This window comes from Oncorhynchus clarkii, chromosome 2 (assembly GCF_045791955.1).
Source record: "Oncorhynchus clarkii lewisi isolate Uvic-CL-2024 chromosome 2, UVic_Ocla_1.0, whole genome shotgun sequence".
Lineage (NCBI taxonomy): Eukaryota > Metazoa > Chordata > Actinopteri > Salmoniformes > Salmonidae > Oncorhynchus > Oncorhynchus clarkii.
In genome coordinates, this window is record NC_092148.1 from 41,276,462 (window position 1) to 41,296,766 (window position 20,305).

The 20,305-nt window shown below is 42.3% G+C and overlaps 1 protein-coding gene across 5 annotated transcripts in view; it reads left to right on the plus strand.

The window, feature by feature from the left end:
- LOC139367964 (oxysterol binding protein-like 5) overlaps positions 1 to 20,305 on the plus strand; it is a 109,056-nt gene that overhangs the window by 6,453 nt on the left and 82,298 nt on the right. The window contains exons 2-3 of one of the 5 annotated variants that reach the window (XM_071106411.1): positions 3,213 to 3,421; positions 11,020 to 11,081. The exons of 2 other annotated variants lie outside the window; for them this stretch is intronic. The gene's annotated coding sequence lies outside the window, so the exon portion shown is untranslated. The remainder of the gene's footprint in view (positions 1 to 3,212; positions 3,422 to 11,019; positions 11,082 to 20,305) is intronic. 2 more of the 5 variants (XM_071106438.1, XM_071106401.1) reach the window with 2 other exon arrangements.

Below are 20,305 nucleotides of genomic sequence, written 5' to 3' on the forward strand. Positions count from 1 at the left end.
CCTTGGGAGCAATTTCCATACGCCTGAAGGTACCACGTTCATCTGTACAAACAATAGCACGCAAGTATATGGGACCATGCTGCCGTCATACCGCTCAGGAAGGAGACGTGTTCTGTCTGCTAGAGATGAACATATTCTGGTGCGAAAAGTGCAAATCAATCCCAGATCAACAGCAAAGGACCTTGTGAAGATGCTGGAGGAAACGGGTACAAAAGTAACTATATCCACAGTAAAATGAGTCCTATATTGACATAACCTGAAAGGCCGCTCAGCAAGGAAGAAGCCACTGCTCCAAAACCGCCATAAAAAAGCGAGACTACGGTTTGCAACTGCACATGGGGACAAAGATCATACTTTTTGGAGAAATATCCACTGATCTGATGAAACAAAAATAGGAACTGTTTGGCCATAATGACCATCGTTATGTTTGGAGGAAAAAGGGGGGTGCTTGCAAGCCGAAGAACACCATCCCAACCGTGAAGCACGGGGCTGGCAGCATCATGTTGTGGGGGTGCTTTGCCGCAGGAGGGACTGGTGCACTTCACAAAATAGATGACATCACGAGGAAAGAAAATTACGTGAATATATTGAAGCAACATCTCAAGACATCAGTCAGGAAGTTAAAGCTTGGTCGCAAATGGGTCTTCCAAATGCACAATGACCCCATGCATACTTCGAAAGTTGTGGCAAAATGGCTTAAGCACAACAAAGTCAAGGTATTGGAGTGGCCTTGACAAAGCCCTGACCTCAATCCCATAGAAAATTTGTGGTCAGAACTGAAAAAGCATGTGCAAGCAAGGAGGCCTACAAACCTGACTCAGTTACACCAGCTCTGTCAGGAGGAATGGGCCAAAATTCACTCAATTTATTGTGGGAAGGGAATTGTGAAACTGATTTTAAATATATTTGACTAAGGTGTATGTAAACTTCTGACTTCAACTGTAGATGTGATGAACTTTTTTTTTTTTAAAGCCAATGTCTACTGGATTGATGCAAACGCTCGTGATTCTGCAGGTGCGGTAGGCATAGGCTACTTTGTAGTTAACTTTTTAATTGAGACAGTTTTTGGGAAAGCCTTTCCGTTCTTCCGAATACGGTTATAATTAGCAGCGCTAAGGGTGGACATACACACACTACACACAGACAGGGTTATTCCCATGCCTTCAGAAAGTTGCAGGGAATCACTGATGCATTCTGTTCATGTCATGTGATGGACTATTAATTTGTCCAAGTTTAAGTTCAATGCATTTAATTCATTTCATTCATTTCCAGACGTGAGACACATTTGATAGACAAACTAAAAGTAACAATTCTAGTACTGAAACATGTTTCATGTTGTAGTATCGAAAAAGTACAGACGTTTCGGTCTAACGTGAAACCTTCTGTAGAGAGGGTGTGTGGATATCAGAGGTGTCACACAGAACAGGAACAGCGGAAAGTGCCAGTCAGTGGTGGGTCAGATTACCTAAAGGGGAACTTGTGACACCTGCTTGCACTTTGGCACGTATTAGGGAGACCTCTGGTTTCAGCATGTGACTGGTCCACTGGGAAGGCCTCAATCACCTGACTACAGCCATTATATACAGGTGGAGGATGTGAACATACTTACATGTTATGTCATCGATCTTATATATTCTATTATTATTGATCTGAACTGCAGACACAGTTCACCATGATGGACCAATTGAACCCATGTCCACTGTAATACCACAAGGTGACCTCTTAAACCATAAATGCAGGCTCAAATCATCAGTATGGGCAAAGGATCACACGCACAGTTGATGTCAATTGTCATGTCCCTCCCTAGAATTGTGGGCATTTGATTGACTTGCTGACTAACCAACTACAGTTTTCTGGAGGATGGCAACTGTTGCTAACCAAGCTTGAGTCTGCCGCCAAGACAAGCTCTCATTTCAAATGCATGGCAGCCTATGGCAAAATTAAATGGTTCAATCATTAAACAGTGGATTTGGGGTACTTCCAAAATGATTCCCTGAAATACAGAACCTGTGAATGTAATCATTTTTTCATTTGAAGTGATACAGGTAGCCTAGTGGTTAAGTGCATTGGGCCGGTAACCAAGAGGTTGCTGGTTCGAATCCCCGAGCAGACTAGGTGAAAAATCTGTCTGTACCTTTGAGCAAGGCACTTAACCCGTATTGCTCCTGTAAGTCACTCTGGATAAGAGCATCTGCTAAATGACAGTACCAGTCAAAAGTTGGTTAAGCAGCCAGCAAGTGCTCAGCATATGCGGGAAGTCCTTCAAGACTGTTGGAAAAGCAGGTGAAGCTGTTTGAGAGAATGCCAAGAGTGTGCAAAGCTGTCAAGGCAAAAGGTAGCTACTTTGAAGAACCTTAAATAGTGTTAAATCAAAATATATTGCACATTTAAGATTGCATTTCAATTAACAGGTGTGCCTTGTTAAAAGTTAATTTGTGGAATTTCTTTCCTTCTTAATTCATTTGAGCCAATCAGTTGTGTTGTGACAAGGGTAGGGGTGGTATACAGAAAATAGCCCTATTTGGTAAAATACCAAGTCCATATTATGGCAAGAACACCCCAAATAAGTAAAGAGAAATGACATTCTATCACTACTTGAAGGTCCGGAACATTTCAAGAACTTTGAACGTTTCTTCAAGTGCAGCCGCAAAAACCATCAAGCACTAGGATGAAACTTGCTCTCATGAGGACAGTCACAGGAAAGGAAGACCCAGAGTTACCAATGTTGCAGAGGGTAAGTTCATTAGAGTTACCAGCCTCAGAAATTGCAGCCCAAATAAATGTTTCACAGAGTTCAAGTAATAGACACAACATCAACTGTTCAGAGGAGACTGCGTGAATCAGGCCTTCATTGTCAAATTGCTGCAAAGAAACCACTACTAAAGGACACCAATAAGATTTAGAGACTTGCTTGGGCCAAGAAACACGAGCAATGGATGTTAGATCTGTGGAAATCTGTCCTTTGGTCTGGAGTCCAAATTGGAGATGTCTTTGTGAGACGCGGTGTAGGTGAACGGATGATCTCCGCATGTGTATTTCCCACTGTGAAGCATGGAGGTTTGATGGTGTGGGGATGCTTTGCTGGTGACACTGTCTGTGTTTCATTTAGAATTCAAGGCACACTTAACCAGCAAGGCTACCACAGAATTCTGCAGTGATACACCATCCCATCTGGTTTGCGTTTAGTGGGACTATCATTTGTTTTTCAACAGGACATTGACCTCCAAGCTGTTTAAGGGCTATTTGACCAAGGTCGAGAGTGATGGAGTGCTGCATCAGATGACCTGGCCTCCACAATCACCCGACTTCAACCCATTTGAGATTGTTTGGGATGAGTTGGACCACAGAGTGGAGGAAAAGCCCCCAACAAGTGCTCAGCATATGTGTGAACTCCTTCAAGACTGTTGGAAAAGTATTCCAGGTGAAGGTGGTTGAGAGAATGCCTAGTGTGCAATGCTGTCATCAAGGCAAAGGGTGGCTACTTTGAACAATCTAAAATCTATTTTGATGTAACACCGTTTTGGTTACTACATGATTCCATATGTGTTATTTCATAGTTTTGATGTCTTCACTATTATTCTACAATGTAGAAAATAGTAAAAATAAAGAAAAACCCTTAAATTAGTATTTATTCTAAATCTTTTTACTGATGGTGTATTTTAGAGTAGGATGTCCTTAAAAAAAATGTATTCACCAAAAGTAACCTCAGTAGTTCTACTGAAAAATTCCTATTTGAAACAATGCATTCCGTACAACTAAAATAAAATAGGCTATTTACTAGTTTACCACGCTAATTCTACTCTGTCAATTTACCTAAATTTTGTGAATGTAAAACATGTGTAGGCCTACTGTTACAAATGTATTCCAATTTATCTAGGCCTAATACATTTATTACAGCTGGTCTTAATAAAGTGGGGTAATTTCTTATCAAACTATGTTCAGCTTGTTCGTTGCACTTGGCTAATCAGTTATTAGTGTGATTCACTTTTAACCCAGTCTGTGGCTATTGTGGGAAAAGTTTTTTTTTTCTCTTGGTTTTAATTGCTCAGTAGTTTAGTAAACATTTCAAATGCCTTTTTCAGACACCTTGTTGTAGCCTACGCAAAGGAGAAGTATCAATGAATTTGAAGCCCATTTCCTATTCTTGATGTGTATTTGTGTCTCAACTCCAGCTCAGCGCTGGTAGATGCTGTGGCCTACTTTTTCCCTGGGCAGAATAGAGCTGCACTGCATCACAGCTGCATACTTGGGCTTCAGTTAAAGCAGTATTTGGAATTGCATTAAAACTTGTACGCTTTTAGTTGAGTTAGAGCTCCTTGCTCCATCTTTTTCTCTACTCTGTTTTCTCCACACTTAAGCTGCGCTTTTTCCTGATGAATCAGGAATTCGTGATTTTATGACCTTAGGGAAATCTGTATCCCTTGTATGCCTATAGCACAAGTAAGCCGGCCTGATTGGGAAGCCTCCCTCTATGTTTTCAAAGGATTTTGCAATCCTGGCTGTGACATTATGCAGCAAACTGTGATTTTGTGATTGGGTTTATGTTAAGGGGGGGGGGGGGGGTCACGAATGCGAAGGAGGCCTTGCCAAAACGACTCAGGAACCACATTGGAACTCTCAATAAAGTTGAGGGCTGAAGTATAGGAGATGAGCGAGCCGCAATGGGTTAGAAGAGGGTCTGGGTATTAGTGCCTGTCACGTGCTCTTTTCATTCATCTCTCCTATAGGGAGCTAAGATAGTCATAGACTTGTGGCCACAAAGCCAATGAGCGCATGTTCAGGACTTGCCTTAAGCGCTCACTGGAGCAGTCTGTGTGGTTACCTAGCAGCGATCTCTTCATAACTTCTGCATGTGAGGTGAGAGGAGGTATATTAGGAACTCAGTCAAACAGTGTGTTTGCTCGCTCACATATGTTCCCTTTCCTTAAAGGGCAGAGGCTGCGGATTCCAAGGTAACCGTTCCCCCCCCCCATCCCTTTTCCTCAGAGCTGAATATCCAAATCACTTTCTGTGCATGTGTATATCTCTAACCAAATGTTTGGTCACCCTCCCTTCAAATTACTTGTTGTCAATTGTGAAACGTCCATGCAGCATCTGCATGCCAGCCATTTGATCTCAATCAGTTTCATGGAAATATGCATTTAGATGTTCTTAAATTATACAGCATTTTGAATTATGTACAGAAAGCGAATTTGAGCAGATTGTTTTAGTTAAAATCAAAGCACATATTTTGCCTAGTGGCCCGCGCTGTTGAGTTTTGGCAACATGTGAGGAAAAATGATCCAATTCCGAGGTGCGTATTGAAGATATTGGAAGAACTGTCCACATTTACTTTGTCAGCCAACAAGATGAGTAGGCCTAACGAACAGCAAAAGCATCCCCCATAGTACAAAAGTTGACCTACTCTGTGCAAAAAAAATATATTATTATTCCGAGCATAGTCTAGGACTTTTAATACAACAATTTACAACTTTTTTTACGCGATGAGGCTGACGCAACAGATCAGAACGTTTAGCTTAAAATGTGTACGAAGTATTAGGCCATCTTCACATTATAAGCGCAACAATGCGCACATGGCAGTAGACTGACTATAAGTGCAAACTTTCCATTAGCGGGAAAACGCTTATCAAAAGTGATCGCAAATGTGATTATACATGTCATGCTTTTATTATAAAGGTGCATTTTTATGGAAAATGATCTTCCCCAAACTTGAAACTCACGCGCTGCGTATGCATGCCAGTTAGGCTTTACACCCCTTGTAAAAGCAGATTAATGTGCTTCATTTTAAGAAGTTATTTGGCCACTTTAGTGAGGTGTGCGACTGATTTGAAAAGGCATTGTTTCTTGCCTTATGCTGGGCATCATTCACTAGTGATAATGTATCATTTACAAGTGGTGGGACTAATATATTTTATCAGACTATTCTTGAGTTAATATTGTCTTCACATATACTAAATAATATGTGTGAAATTTGTTTTGATTTAGAATGGACCATTTGTCATGCACCTGTCTAGAAACGCGCTGGGGGGAAAAAATACATGTAATCTCTGCACTTAAATAGTTTACAAGCCCTGCCACATTTGATGAGCATCCAAGCAGGCGTAGTGGGATTCAAACCTCGTCCTGTATTGACACTTTGCCTGTTTGATGGCTCGTCGGAGGTCACAGTGGGATTGCTATTTGTGTGTGTATATATATATTTTTTTAGCCCTTTCTCTCCCCAATTTCATGGTATCCAATTGATAGTTAGTCTTGTCTCATCGCTGCAACTCCTGTACGGACTCAGGAGTGGCGAAGGTCGAGGGGCGTGCATCGGGGCGGCAGGGTAGCCTAGTGGTTAGAGCGTTGGACTAGTAACCGAAAGGTTGCAAGTTCGAATCCCCGAGCTGACAAGGTACAAATCTGTCGTTCTACCCCTGAACAGGCAGTTAACCCACTGTTCCTAGGCCATCATTGAAATTAAGAATTTGTTCTCAACTGACTTGCCTAGTTAAATAAAGGTAAATAAAGGTTTAAAAAAAACAAAAAAAAACTCAGAAACCAAGCCACACTGCTTCTTGACACGATGCCTGCCTAACCCGGAAGCCAGCCACACCAACGTGTCGGAGGAAACACCGTACACCTGGCGACAGTGTTAGCGTGCACTGCGCCCGGCCCGCCACAGGAGTCGCTAGTTCGCGATGGAGCAAGAACATCCCTGCCGGCCAAACCCAGATGACGCTGGGCTAATTGTACGCCGCCCCATGGGTCTCCCGGTCGCGGCCGGCTGCGACCGAGCCCGGACTCTTTAGTGGCACAGCTTTAGACCACTGTGCCACTAGGGAGTCCACAGTGGGATTCCTTACAAGCATCTGGGTTAGGGTCCCACACCTTAAAAGGGGCAGCTCTAGCCTACAGCTCAGTGTGGATGATACCTGTAATCCATGTTTTTCTCTCTACTTTTCTCTCTGATCCTATAAAGGATCTCTGTACTTTGTGCTGCTCATCTTTCCCTCGATCCTGACTAGTCTCCCAGTCCCTGCCGCAAAAACATCCCCACAGCATGATGCTGCCACCACCATGCTTCACCGTAGGGATGGTGCCATGTTTCCTCCAGACGTGACACTTGGCGTTCAGGCCAAAAAGTTCAATCTTGGTTTCATCAGACCAGAGAATCTTGTTTTTCATGGTCTGAGAGTCTTTAGGTGCCTTTTGGCAAACTCCAAGCTGACTGTCATGTGCCTTTTACTGAGGAGTGGCTTCCCTCTGGCCACTCTACCATAAAGGCCTGATTGGTGAAGTGCTTCAGGCCCTCTCAAAATTAGTTTAATTAAAATAACCTTCATCAGTGAAATACCACAAGGTCAGTGTTTGTTTATAATCATTTTCAAAATTATAGGCCTTTTCAAAACTACTGATTAAAGGTCAACCCCCTTTTTAGAACCAATTTCACTGGTTTTTTAAAATGACCTTTGTGGCGTCAATAAGAGACCGAAAAATAGAATCTAGTGTCACTCTGACTACAGTGTGAATCTGATAACTTTGTTCAATATTGTACAAAACTGAGTTTTGTACAAGAGTTTGTCATGACTTACTGGTAGGTTGGGTATGAATTACAGTCATGCCCATTTGCCCAGTGCTAACACTTGAGAAGCAGCTTGGCTGATTGTGCTCTATCAGCTGTATGCTCTATCCAATCACAGCAGCCAGAACCTCCAGACAGTGAGATAGACCTGCCCATTACGCAGCGTCGGACTTGTTTTAATAAGAGAATACAAAAATAAAATGAACACTCTGCAAACTACAGACAATGCCCCATAATGACAAAGATAAAATAGGTTTAGATTTTTAAAAAATGTATTAAAAATGAAATTAATACCTTATTTACATAAATATTCAGGGACTCTGCTATGTGACTCGAAATTGAGCTCAGGTGAATCCTGTTTTCATTGATCATCCTTGAGATGTTTCTACAACTTGGAGTCCACCTGTGGTAAATTCAATTGATTGGACATGATTTGGAAAGGTACGCACCTGTCTATATAAGGTCCCACAGTTGACAGTGCATGTCAGAGCAAAAAACGAGCCATGAGGTCAAAGGAATTATCCGTAGAGCTCCGAGACACAGAGCTCTGTGTTGAGGTGCAGATCTGGGGAAGGGTACCAAAAACATGTCTGCAATATTTAAGGTCCACAAGAACACAGTGGCCTCCATCATTCTTAAATGGATTAAGTTTGGAACCCCCTAGAGCTGGCCGCTTGGCTGAACTGAGCAATCGGTGGAGAAGGGCCTTGGTAAAGGAGGTGACCAAAAACCCGATGGTCACTCTGACAGAGGGACAGATTTCCTCTGTGGAGATGGGAGAACCTTCCATAAGGACAACTGTCTCTGCAGCACTCCACCAATTAGGCCTTTATTGTGGAGTGGCCAGACGGAAGCCACTCCTCAGTAAAAGGCACATGACATCCCTTTTGGGTTTGCCAAAAGGCATCTAAAGGACTCTCAGACCATCTCTGGTCTGATTAAACCAAGATTGAACTCTTTGCCCTGAATGCCAAGTGTCACATCTGGAGGAAATATGGCACTATCGCTAAGGTGAAGCATGGTGGTGGCAGCATCATGCTGTGTGGATGTTTTTCAGGGCAGGGACTGGGAGACTTGTCAGGATCAAGTCAAACATGTATAGAGATCCTTGATGAAAACCTGCTCCAGAACACTCAGGACCTCAGGACCTCAGACTGGGGTCCATTCACTTTCCAACAGGACAATGACCCTAAGCACACAGCCAAGACAACGCAGTAATGACTTCGGGTCAAGTCTCTGAATGTACTTGAGTGGCCCAGCCACAGTTACGGTTCCCATCCATCCTGATGGAGCTTGAGAGGATCTGCAGAGAAGAATGGGAGAAACTCCCCAAATACAGCTGTGCCAAACCTGTAGCGTCAAACCGAAGAATACTCTAGGCTGTAATCGCTACCAATGGTGCTTCAACAAAGTACTGAGTAACGGGTCTGAATACTTATGTAAATGTAATATTTTTTAAATTAGCTTAAAAAAAACAAAACAGTTTTTGCTTCGTCATTATGGGGTATTGTGTGTAGGTTGATGAAAGACAGATTATAGCCTTATTCAAAAAAAGATTCATGTAAAAATGTGGAAAAATTTAAGGGGTCTGAATACTTTCCGAATGCACTTTAACCACCAACGCTTGATAAATATTGCATAAACATTTTTAAAGCATGAAATGCATGAATAAATAAACATGGAAATATATCCATGTAAAAACATAAGTTATTTGTTTAGTCAATGATATTTTAGTATGATTTTTAGTGATGCACAATATATCGGTGAACATATCGGAATCTGCCGAAATTAGCTAAAAATGCCAACATCGGTTTCAGCCGATGTCTAGTTTAACACTGATGTCAAAGCTTACGTACATACCTATATAACGTAGGTGCATGACGTAATGACGCTACGTATAGTTTTGCGCTACACGTGCAACACAGCATTCCTAACCTAGCCCACAATGTCTGCTGTGTGGATCGAGCAGTCAACAAGTCGAGCAGTCATTTGAAAGAGGAAGAACATTTTGGCAAGACAACTCAAAGGTGAAATCCATTAACGCCAAGATAATGAAATTCATTGCCCTTGACGTTGGCTTTCGTCAACAGTGCACATGTTGCCCTATTGGAGTTACACATAGCGTCACTGCTATTAGCTTCATGACATAATATGGAACGCCGTTTGGGTCTTTGCGTGTTAAAAAAGATATGCGTCAAATAACGCTATTTGTTCTGAATTTGCACGTGCAAGCCAAGCACCACCATTACTATCAGTAGCACTGTCAAAGCTGTAGAAAAAAGTATGCAAACACCGACCACGAACAATGTGTTTACAATACTGCATTGGTAATAAAGCATTATTTGTTCAACCGCAACTTCTGGGGTAGCTAGCTTTAGCTTGGTACCTAGCTAGCACCAATATAACCAACCTGAAAACAATGACCAGTAGAAACTGCAGTCATTTTCAATATTCTTAGCAATGGTTTAGGAATCCTTGTGAGTAAGTATTAGCTAAGTAGCCACTTGTTGTTCGCCTGTTGAAATGGAACTTCAGCTTATGAAAATAAATAGCTAGCCAGCTACTTAACCCTGTTGCCCAAAGCTAATGTTATAAGCAGCCAGCTAGCTTCATCTGGCTAGTGAGACTCGACCGGACGGGGTTATGTTTTGTGAAGCTAGCCACAATAAGGATTATGCACAATAGTCGAATTTGCAGTTTTCCTTCAACATAAAAGTACCTCGTTGAAAGTGATGCAGAAGGTTAAAATTGGTGGAATCATGCCATATTTAGATTTGATAATGTTAAACAAGGCTGGAATGTGAAGCAATGAAATGGGTTACCAGTCTACTCGGTGACACCCACAGAACACAACTGTGGAGAGTTTATCAAAATATTAGCGTTGTAGCTCTTATCGCAGGACTGTGACTGAATTCACCTCCCCAGTCAGCCTATTGTGTGTACTGACATTCACATTGCATTCTACAGATTTACCTAAGAATTGGGTATCATTCTACTCAATACCCAATGCTTTATTATAGACAGAAATATTGATCAGTATGCAACATTTCTGGAATTGTTTTATTTCAGCTCATGAAACATAGGACCAACACTTTACAATTATTGACTGGGTAACCCCTAAAGTATTCCTGCCAAAACATGGACTAGCCTATTTCAGTGGACTATTTCAAGGTTTCTTCATTCAGAATAAAATGCTGCTGAGGCATTTGGACCAAGTCTAATCAGTTGTGCTGAATCTGTACTGTGGTTTTCATCACTAACAGGGTCAACGGGCAGCTTGATCTACCCAGGGAGACATAAATGCTTCCTGTCTCTGCTCCTTCAGGACAACTGGGTGGGGCTCAGGAGTTGGTTTTGTGATATGGAGGGTGTGTGTCTGTGGGAGGGATGTGCAGCCTCTGACTATGATTCATAAGGAGCATGTGATTCAGAATTAAACTTCTCTCTCTCCCAAGGTAAGGCAGACTGTTCTTACGTAGGCTTCTGGATGTGGTATCCTGTGCTGCTCAGGTGAAAGGTAAGCTTAGCTCACTGCTACAATCAGACTGTGTGTTAGCTAGCAGTAGTGAGAATGTAGTTTTTGTGCCACACACATACACACCTGTTTACCTGGTATAAAGTAGTGGCAGTGTGGTGTTGCTTAACAGAGCTAGTTTCTGGGCCAAGCTGATGGCAGCAAAACTCTTGTTTCAGTATGGCACGTATGTTTTATGAGGGTGAGTCATGTTTGAGCGCAGGCAGAAATTGGAAATGGGGCATGTCCCAAAAGGTGCATAGTACATTTTATTATCTTTATATGGCGCAAGTTTTTAATGGTCTTTTGCTGCATTTCACATAGGCCTAAAGTGTTTTACCTATTGTCATTTGTACCAAAATGTAAATCATTAAACCTAAATCAGTAAACCTTCACCTAACCTATTGATTTGGCTTAGTTATTCTCTCCTGAGGAGGACATTGCCACATGAGTGAACTGACTACAGGTCAGTTGTGTCCTCTGAAATAAAGCAGGGAACCGCTGAAGACTGAATGAACTAGGAGCCTCAGGCGAGGGTGTGAGACTTTTGTGTTGGTTGAAGGGAGTAGATGTTTGGGAGGTTGTTCTGGGACAGATGGTTATAATGATACCCCGGGCTGCTATAGAAAGTACAGCAACACAGTTTGCCTGCAGGAAACGTTTACATTTTATACATAAGAAAAACCCTATAATGAAAAGGTGATTTAGACGTATTTGTATTCTCTCATTAGCACAGTGGATGTTTAGGTTGTGGGCTTTCCTGGTCGTTTCCTAGTTGTATCATCGTGATCCATGTTGAGCATGTGAACAAACCGCTGTGGAAATATTCAGCCGTTATTGGGATTGAGATGCGTATTTGTTCTGTTTTTAAGTTCCACATTTTATTTAGCAAGTCGCAAACTACAGCAAACACACTCTGAAATACTTGATGTTAACAGATTAAAATCTCCAGCTCCGAATTATATTCACAAGACAATATGCGGCACTTATAAATAATGCATAGAAATAACACAACCTATTCCATAAATAGATATACAAGAGACTGATTAAGCAGTAATGGCAAGCTCTATGCCCTAACACACAAAGACAAAATGTCGGACAGGCTGAAATGGTAGGTAAGTGGCCATGTAGCAAGTGATTTGCTCTCTCTTATCAGGCAGGAAGCATGTTTACATTCTGCCTCTCCCATGTTTGTCTTGGCGAGTGAGTCCTGCCAACGGTTATGAGATTTAACTGTAAATTACACGTCAACTAGGCCTAGTTTACGCTTAGAACACTTATGTACAGCTGAGATTATTCTGAGACGGCTGGGTCCTGTCCAAAAACTACCGCCTCACCATCGAGAGCGTTCTGACCCGTTGCATCACGGCCTGGTACGGGAATATCGCCAACCACCACCATAAGGCCATCCAGCGGGTGGTGAAGACGGCCCCGTACATCAGTGGGACCGTGCTACCATCCATCCAGGACATATAGTCAAAGCTGTGTCTGAGGATGACCTGCAGCATCATCAAGGACCCCACACACCCCAGCCACTAGCTGTTCACTTCCTTACCGTTGGGCAGTTTGTATCGACGCATGAGTTCTGATACCAACAGGCTCCCAGACCATTTTTTAAATCAACAAGCAATCAGACTGCTGAACAGTTGAACTGGACTGATCACTAGCCCTGATTCTCTGCCCCTTAGCTCATGCGCGCACACACTCATGCTACACACATGTCACAACTGCTGCTATCAGACTCTTATTATGATTGCTAAATTCTGCAAATCTTAACACTTGCACCCCTGTCCACCTTTCCCAAAACATGTGTAAATATTGGACTATAAATTGTGCCTAGTTACTATACTTTTGCAAAAAGGTTTATTCTACCGAGCCATTTACTTTATATTCGTATTATTTTATTATTTCTTGTTGCATTTTTTAACCGTGTTGATTTGTCTCTTCTGTATGTAGTGATGAGTACCCAATACTCCCTATAAGTATGTTTAAGGTCTGAGTGAACTCTCAAATCTCTTAATGATTTACCCAAATGTATAACTGATAAAATATACCTTATTTAAAGTGTAAATTAATCATTCATAAATGCGTTACCAACATTTATAGCTCCTGAAAATATACACTACATGACCAAAAGTATGTGGCCATCTCGTCGAACATCTCATTCCAAAACCATGGGCATTAATATGGAGTTGGTCCCCCTTTGCTGCTATAACAGCCTCCACTCTTCTGGGAAGGCTTTCCACTAGATGTTGGAACATTGCTACGGGGACTTGCTTCCATTCAGCCACAAAGCGCATTCGTGAGGTCGAGCACTGAGGTTGGGTGATTAGGCCTGGCTCTCAGTCGGCACTCCAATTCCTCCCAAAGGTGTTTGATGGGGTTGAGGTCAGGGCTCTGTTCCGGCCAGTCAAGTTCTTCCACACCGATCTCGACAAACCATTTCTATATGGCCCTCGCTTTGTGCACTGGGGCATTGTCATGCTGAAACACCAAACGGCCTTCCCCAAACTGTTGCCACAAAGTTGAAAGCACAGAATTTTCTACAATGTCATTGTATGCTGAAGAGTTAAGATTTCCCTTCACTGGAAGTAAGGGGCCTAGCCCGAAAGCATGAAAAAAAAGCCCCAGACCATTATTCATCCTCCAACAAACTTTACAGTTGACACTACGCATTTGGGCAGGTAGCATTCTCCTGGGACCTGCCAAACACAGCTTTGTCCGTCGGACTGCCAGATGGTGAGTGATTCATCACTCCAGAGAACGCGTTTCCACTCTCCAGAGTTCAATGTCAGCGAGTTTTACACCACTCCAGCCAACGCTTGGCATTGCGCATGGTGATCTTCAGCTTGTGTTCGGGTGCTCGGCCATGGAAACCCATTTAATGAAGCAGTTATTGTGCTGACGTTGCTTCCAAAAGGCAGTTTGGAACTCGTAGTGAGTGTTGCAATCAAGGACAGACAATTTTTTTGGAGCGACGCGCTTCAGTACTCTGTCCCATTCTGGGAGCTTGTGTGGCCTACCACTTCGCGGCTGAGCCGCTGTTGCTCCTAAACATTTCCACTTCACATTAACAGCACTTACAGTTGACCGGGGCAGCTCTAGCAGGGCACACATTTGACGAACTGACTTGTTGGAAAGGTGGCATCCTATGATGGTGTCACTTTGAAAGCCAATGAGCTCTTCAGTAAGGTCATTCTTCTACAGCCAATGTTTGTCTATGGAGATTGCATGGCTGTGTGCTAGATTTGATACACTTGTCATTAACGGGTGTGGCTGAAATAGCCAAATCCACTAATTTGAAGAAGTGTAGACATACAAAAAAGTATCATCTGTAGCCTATCATTGGTTTAGTGAGTAGCCTTGCTAATTCAGATAAATGGGGTATTTTTCTCCCCTTTTTAACATTATAAATCAGAATAGAAATTGACAACAGATTAACTATTTCAAATGCAACAGGGTCTCATGGTCCCCTTCTGTCTTAATCTGTTTATTTCATGTTATGCATTTTCCCATCCTGGAGTCTGAGACCTTTAGAGCAGGGGTGTCAAAGTCAAATGGACGGAGGGCCAAATAAAAAAATCAGCTACAAGACGAGGGCCGGACTGTTCGAATGTTCATTGAAAATTTTTTAAATGACGCATATAGTCTAGTGAACCTAATTGAACCTACTGAAAACCTAACAAATATATTACAATATGATCAGATAAATAAAGCAATATTTTCTTATGGCTCTGTCAGTAATCTTTAATTTTCAACAGACACAAAAGACACATTTCCTTTATATAAATATCCCCATAACATGAACATTAAATGAAAGAAACCGGTATTCAAGGCACCATCAGTAGACTATATTTTCTATTTTAGCAAAAGTGGGCTAAATTTACTTCAAAGAAAAAACAATAATAGCAATTTTCTATCATCCACTCAACTGAAATATTTTTAAAATATAATTGGATTGAAATACAAAAAAATAAAGTGCAAAAATCTATTAATCAAAAACAACACTTTGTTTAAGGAGAAGTAACATGCAGTGAAAACAAATATTAAATTTTAACTTTTAAACTTGAACTGAGTAAAAACTCTAAATATGTGATTGCACAGTAATGTTCACTTGTTTGAGGTTGAGGGTGATACTTGGTGGTGTCCCATCTTTTCCACAAGTTCATCAATGTTCGGGGTAAGGCTCTGAGCTGAAGAAATCCTCAGAATTGAGTGGAGGTGTTCAGCAGTAAGTCGACTTCTGTGTGATGTTTTGTTCAGGTTCATCAAAGAAAACAGTTGTTCACACAGGTATGTGCTGCCAAACATAGACAACGTTTGAGCAGCCTGGATGCGCAGCTGGGGCATTGTGCCGGGGAGGAAACGGGCGAACTCCGCAGCCCCCACTGCCGCATATTTTGCCCTCAGTGCATCATTGCATTGGAGGTCAATCAACTCCATTTGGAGGTTTGGTGGTGAGCTTTCCACGTCAACAGCAAATGGGTTACCGAGCAGTTCCAACCTGCTTTTTTGTGCTTCAAAGTCAGCAAATCGGCGTCGAAAGTCAGCGGCAAGCATACCTATTTTATCAGCCAACTGTGTGCTCGGGAACGCACTGGTAGAGAGCTTCTCTTTCATGGTCTGGCAGCTGGGAAAGTGGCTCAAATTTTCTTTCCGCATCTGCGTCTCCCACAGAGTCAGTTTGGTTTTAAATGCCTTCACTGTACTGTACATATCAGAGATGACACGATCCCGACCCTGCAGCTGCAAGTTTATTGCATTCAGATGACTCGTAATGTCACACAGAAAAGCCATTTCACACAGAAACATTTCGTCTCGGAGTTGTGTTGTGTCTTTCCCTTTGCTGTCCAAGAACAGACAAATCTCCTCACGAAGCTCGAAACATCTTTGAAGCACCTTTCCCTGGCTTAGCCATCGCACCTCTGTGTGATAAGGCAAATCACCATGCTCCGTTTCTAACTCCGTCAGAAATGCCTTGAACTGGCGGTGATTCAAACCTTTGGCTCTGATAAAGTTAACTGTGCGCGTGATGATGCTCATTACATGCTCCATTTTCAAGGCTTTACCGCACAACGCTTCCTGGTGTATGATACAATGATAAGCTGTCAGCTCACCTGTCGCGTTTTCCTCTTGCATCTTTTCCCGTATCTTCGCCACCAGTCCGCTCCTGTGTCCACACATCGCAGGTGCTCCGTCGGTTGTCAAACCCACGAGTTTTTCCCAAGGCAGCTCCATCTCATTTACACATCTTGACACCTCTTCATACAAATCATGCCCCGTAGTTGTGCCATGCATAGGACGTAAAGCCAAAAACTCCTCTGTCACGCTTAGGTTGGAGTCCACTCCGCGGATGAAAATTGACAACTGGGCAATGTCAGAAATGTCGGTGCTCTCATCCACAGCCAAGGAATATGCAATAAAATCTTTTCCCTTTTTCACAAGCTGCTCTTTTAGATTGATGGACAACTGGTCTACTCTCTCGGCAATGGTGTTTCTGCTCAGACTCACATTTAAAAAGAGTTGCCTTTTTTCTGGGCAAACTTCGTCACAAACTTTAATCATGCAGTTTTTGATGAAATCCCCCTCCGTAAATGGCCGGGCTGATTTAGCGATCTCTTCTGCCAAAATAAAACTGGCCTTGACAGTTGCGTCCGCGTGTGTGTCCGCGTGTTTCGTTTCATAATGTCGTCTCAGATTATACTCTTTCAGTACCGCCACACTTTCTCCACACAGAAGACACACAGGTTTTCCAGCTACCTTCGTGAACATATACTCCGACTCCCACCTTGTTTGAAACCCCCGGTTCTCAGTATCCACCTTCCGTTTTGCCATTTTTGATGGGTATCTGAAAGTTAATTTTACTGTGATGCTGACGACTGCTGTGCCAATAAATATTGAAATGAAGCAGCCTACTGCTCGGTGCGTCACCTTTGCATTGTGGGAAATGTAGTATTGGTGCGTGTAAAAGATCTGCGGGCTGCCGGCTTGCTGCGGGCCGGTTCTAATAATAAATCAAGATCATCCCAGGGGCCGTAAAAAACCTTCTTGCGGGCCGGATGTGGCCCGCGGGCCTTGACTCTGACATATGTGCTTTAGAGGAATCTGGGGGAGGATATATGAATTGTTTGCATATACACTAGATACCTCTACTATCATTATCATTGTCATGATTTATACCATTTAGGCTTTGCTAGTTATCTACTGCTAGCTCATAATAATAGGTAGCTAGTGTTTAACATTACTTGCTAACACATAACTAGCTATCAACATGTTTGCTAATACGCTAACTAGCTTGTCTTAAAATTTGAACAATTATTGTGCTGACAACCGATGTTAGCTAACTTACCAGCTTTCTAGATAGACAGTACCTGGGTTCAAAGGTTAGCTAGCTAGCTAGAGTGCTAATGCAAAAAAGCTGGCTAAACCAAATTGCATGGAAATTCTGTCATGTCGACGTTAGCTAGCTGGCAGCTAACATTTGCAAGCTTGCGAAGCTAACTAGCCATTAAATGTGATCTTCTTAGCTAGCTAAATATATCATGACAAAGATTATTGTGGAGGATGTGGGGATGGCACAGTACATTATTCTAAGACGTGCTACTGAAATTGTATATTGTTATATTAAATCAGAACAATGGTGCAAGTTACACCTCTGCTCTTTCTCCCGCATTGGATAGCCATCGCTGTCCTGGGTTCTGAAACATCAGTGCGCTGTTGAATTGTCGCCTTTTCCTAGACCATATTGCTATTTGCATAATAGCAGTTACCCAGCATATTGGTGTTGAGAACAATGCGATGGAGGCAGTAGTGGCGTTAGGAGACGAGAAAACAGCCCTTGCCTTTAATGTCTAAGAAAAGTGAGGAGAGAGGAAACCACAACCTAATAATAATCAACAGCCTAAATGTTAAATTTGCCTGGCTTTGTAAATCATCCATATACAATGCATGCAGACATTTTGTTACAATTCATACATGTTGTTACATCACAGCCTTATTCTAAAATGGATTGAAAATAATGATTTTTAGAACTTTTTGCAAATGTATAAAAATAAAAAAAACTGTATTCAGACCCTTTGCTATGAGACTCAAGATTTGAGCTCAGGTGCATCCCTTTTCCGTTGATCATCCTTGAGATGTTTCTACAACTTGATTGGAGTCCACCTGTGGTAAATTCAATGGATTGGACATGATTTGGAAAGGCAGACACCTGTAAGGTCCAACAGTTGTCAGAGCAAAAACCAAGCCATGTCCATGGAGCTTTGAGACAGGATGGTGTCGAGGGACAGATCTGGGGAAGGGTACCAAAACATGTCTGCGGTTTTGGAACCACCAAGACTCTTCCTAGAGCTTGCCGCCCAATCAAACTGAGCAGTCAGGGGAGAAGGGCTGGTCAGGGAGGTAACCAAGAACACGCTGGTCACTGACAGAGCTCGAGAGCTCCTCTATCGAGATGGGAGAACCTTCCAGAAGGATATCCATCTCTGCAGCACTCCACCAATCAGGCCTTTATGGTAGAGCGGCCAGACGGAAGCCACTCCTCAGTAAAAGGCACGACAGCTTGGAGTTTGCCAAAAGGCACCTAAAGGACTCTGACCAAGATTCTCTGGTCTATTGAAACCAAGCCTGAATGCCAAGCATCACATCTGGAGGAAACCTGGCACCATCCCTACGGTGAAGCATGGTGGTGGCAGCATGATTCTTTGGGGATATTTTTCAGCGGCAGGGACTGGGAGTCTAGTCAGGGTCGAGGGAAAGATGAACGGAGCAAAGAGCCTTGATGAAAACCCTGGTCCAGAGCGTTCAGGACCTCAGACTGGGGCAAAGGTTCACCTTCCAACAGGACAATGACCCTAAGCACACTGTCCTTGTATGGTCCAGCTAGAGCTCTGACTGGAACCCGGTTGATCATCTCTGGAGAGACTTGAAAATAACTGTGCAGTGACGCTGCCCATCCAACCTGACAGAGCTTGAGAGGATCTGCAGAAAATAATGCGATAAACTACCAAAATACAGATGTGCCAAGCTTTTAGGGACATACACAAGAAGACTTGAGGCTGTAATTGCTGCCAAAGGTACTACAACAAAGTACTGAGTAAAGGGTCTGAATAATTCTCTACATGTATATTGAGGAATGTTTTTATTTTTTATAAAAATAAAAAAAATCAATTTTAGAGTAAGGCTGCAACGTAAGAAATTGTGGAAAAAGTCCAGGGGTCTGAATTAGAGGTCAACCGATTAATCGGAATGGCCGATTTAATTAGGGCCGATTTTCAAGTTTTCATAACAATCTTAAATCGGTATTTTTGGACACCGATTTGGCCGATTTGAATTATTATAATTTTTTTTTTAAACACCTTTTATTTAATCTTTATTTAACTAGGCAAGTCAGTTAAGAACATATTCTTATTTTCAATGGCCTAGGAACGGTGGGTTAACTGCCTCGTTCAGGGGCAGAACGACAGATTTTCACCTTGTCAGCTCGGGGGATTCAATCTTGCAACCGTACAGTTAAGTCCAACGCTCTAACCACCTGCCTCTCATTGCACTCCACGAGGAGACTGGCTGTTACGCAAATGCAGTAAGCCAAAGTAAGTTGCTAGCTAGCATTAAACTTATCTAAAAAAAACAATCAATCAATCAATCACTAGTTAACTACACATGGTTGATGGTATTACTAGTTTATCTAGTGTGTCCTGTGTTGCATATAATCGATGCGGTGCGTATCGTTGCTCCAATGTGTACCTAACCATGAACATCAAGGCCTTTCTTAAAATCAATACACAGAAGTGTATATATTTTTAAACCTGCATATTTAGCTAAAATAAATCCAGGTTAGCAGGCAATATGAAAGGTGAAATTGTGTCACTTCTCTTGCGTTCATTGCACGCAGAGTCAGTGTATATGCAACAGTTTGGGCCGCCTAATTTGATGTATTTTTTATTTTTTTTTACCTTTTATTAACTAGGCAAGTCAGTTAAGAACAAATTCTTATTTTCAATGACGGCCTAGGAACAGTGGGTTAACTGATTTGTACCTTGTCAGCTCGGGGATTTGAACTTGCAACCTTTCGGTTACTAGTCCAACGCTCTAACCACTAGGCTACCCTGCCGCCCCATATTGAAGGTTGTGCAATGTAACAGAAATATTTAGACTAATGGATGCCACCCCTTAGATAAAATATGGAACGGTTCCGTATTTCACTGAAATAATAAACGTCTTGTTTT